Here is a 2,862-nt window from a genome sequence, read left to right as displayed (position 1 = left end):
CAGGTTGGACTTTAAAATTACTCAATGGGGCATGTCAGTTAGATGATAGCTCCCATAGTTTCGGTCCAGTAATCAGCTCAGTAATTCAGATTCAGTTGCATAACCATAGCGTATAAATATCTGTTATTCAGTTATTCAATTTTGAGATTCTAGTATTTCAATTTACAGATTATACTCTAAACATGTTTTATGCTTGGTCATGCATACTTAGTATTTACAAATTTTATGCAATCTATTCAGTATGTCATGCTATACATATTTAGACTATTATTGGTCATGTTCATTAAACCATGCATATCAACCTACCTTATTTAGCATACCAGTACATTCAGAGTACTGATCACATACTCTTTTCTTGTGCTATGGTGTATCATATCATAGGTTTGGATGCTCAATTCTCGGATCGAACATAGACTTTCCATATTATCAGTCATAGCAGTGGTGAGTCCTTATATTTCAAGGATAAACTATTTTATTTTCATGTTTTTAGTTCAGTATCTAGTTGGAGTTAGTTTGGGCTTGTCCCATCAACTCTTATTTAGTCAGTTTAGAGGCTTTCAGATATTTCAGACAGTTAGTTAGTTCTCAAATTTTAGTTTTCATTGTCAGATATTTTATCAGTATTATCAATTTTTTAATAGATTTTGTCAGATTTATTACTTAAAACCCTATGGCATTCTTCAGTTAAATTCTATATATGACCTTTTGTTATCAGTTTTACCCAATGCTTATAGTAGAAACCAGCTCATGGGTTGTCTTGTGGTCTCTCAAGACTGTAAGCATCGCATGGTACCCAGGGTATACTGTCAGGGTATTACAAAAGGGCAGAGTTAGTAGAGCTCATGATGGTGTCCATAGGGCTATTCAGTCAGTTGGTGGTCGTGGACAGTGCTATGCAATACCAGCCAGACCAAAAGCAGAGTCTTCTAATAGTGTGATCATAGGTATTGTCCTTGTTTATTTCAGACCTGCATCTGTATCTTCTTCTCCCAGATCAATTTTATCCTATGCATTTTTGTATTTTTCTTTGGGTTTTGATTATGTTAGTGAGCCCTTTCACATGCCTATTTGTGTATCTACCTTAGTAGGTGATTCTTTAGTGGTGAATTGGGTGTATTGATTTTGTATTGTGACTTTTTCTAGCCGTAAGACTTGGGTAGATTTGTTTTTTTTAGATATGGTTAATTTTGATGTTATTTTAGGCATGGATTGGTTGGCTCCTTATCATGTTTTCTTAGATTATTTTGCTAAGACTATGACTTTAGTTTCATTGGTTGTTCCAAGGATAACTTAAATCATTTAGGTCCTAAGAGGCTTATCTCATATGTTTAGGGTCGTCGACTTTTTGACAAGGGATGTTTATCTTAATTGGCTCATATTCATGATACTAGTGGCATTTCACCTTTTTCCTTGGATTTTGTTCGTGTTGTCAGTGAGTTCACAGATTTGTTGCCTATAGATTTTCCTGGTATGTCTTTAGATTGTGATATTGATTTTTGTATTGATGTTGAATCAGGCACCAAGCCTATTTCTATTCCTCCTTATAGGATGGACTTAGCTGAGTTAAGAAATTGAAAGATTAGTTATAGAAGTTGTTGGATAAGGGATTTATCCTACCTAGTATATCGCCTTTATATGCGTCTGTCTTTGATTGTAAGAAAAAGGATGGGTCTATGTGGATGTGTATTAATTATCAGTATTTGAAAAAAGTGATAGTTAAGAATAAGTATCCTCTTTCTCACATTAATGATTTATTTGATCAGCTTTAGGGTGTTGTGGGATTTTCAAAGATTAAATTAAGGTTCGGTTGTCACTAGTTAAGGATTAGAGCATCGAATATCCCAAATACAACTTTTTAGACTCGATATGGTCATTATGAGTTCTTGGTCATGTCTTCTGGGTTGACCAATGCCCTTGCTACATTTATGAAGCTGATAAATTGAGTGTTTTGATTGTATCTTGACTTCCTTGTTATAGTATTTATAGATTATATCTTTGTATATTCCAAGAGTGAGGCTGAGCATGAGAAGCACTTGCAGATTATGATTCAAATATTGAAGGATGAGAAATTATATGCTAAGTTCTCTAAGTGTGAGTTTTGGTTAGAGTTTATTTCTTACTTATGTCATGCGGTGACTAAGGAAGGTATCATGGTTGATCCAGACAAGGTTGCAGTGATTTATGATTGGGCTAGACCAACTTTGCCTATTGAGATTTGGAGTTGGCTGGAAAGGTTTTTATCAGAGTTTTGTTGCACGTTTCCCTTTTATTGCAACTCTTTTGACTAAGTTCACTATAAGAGAACTTTTTTTTAGTGGTCTAATTCTTGTGAGTCGAGCTTTTAAAGGCTTAAATATTTGTTGACTTTAGCTTCTACCTTAACTTTGCCAAAGAGGGCGCAAATTTCATCATATTTTGTGATGCTTTAGGTGTTGGATTGGGTATTGTGCTGATGTAAGAGGGCAAGGTAAATTGCTTATGCATCTCGTCAGTTGAAGCCTCATGAGAGGAATTATCCTACCCATGATTTGGAGTTATGTGCGATTGTGTTTTCTTTAAAGTTGTGGAGGCACTACTTGTATGGAGTTCATTGTGATATTTTCTCAGATCATCAAAGCGTTCATTACTTCTTCACCTAGCAAGATCTTTATATGAGGCAACGTCGTTGGCTTGAGTTTCTTAAGGATTTGACTTGACTATTCTCTACTATTTGGGAAAATCTAATGTGGTTGCAGATGCCATGAGCCGAAAGTCAAGCAGCATAGGTAGCTTGGCATATCTTTTGACCCAGGAGAGGCCTTTAGCCTTAGAGGTTCAGTCTTTAGATAACTAGATGGTTAGGTTTAAAATTTTGACACCTGG

The sequence above is a fragment of the Capsicum annuum genome, chromosome 6 (genome assembly GCF_002878395.1).
Source record: "Capsicum annuum cultivar UCD-10X-F1 chromosome 6, UCD10Xv1.1, whole genome shotgun sequence".
In the NCBI taxonomy this organism is placed as follows: Eukaryota; Viridiplantae; Streptophyta; class Magnoliopsida; order Solanales; family Solanaceae; genus Capsicum; species Capsicum annuum.
Note: the sequence above shows the minus strand (reverse complement) of the source record.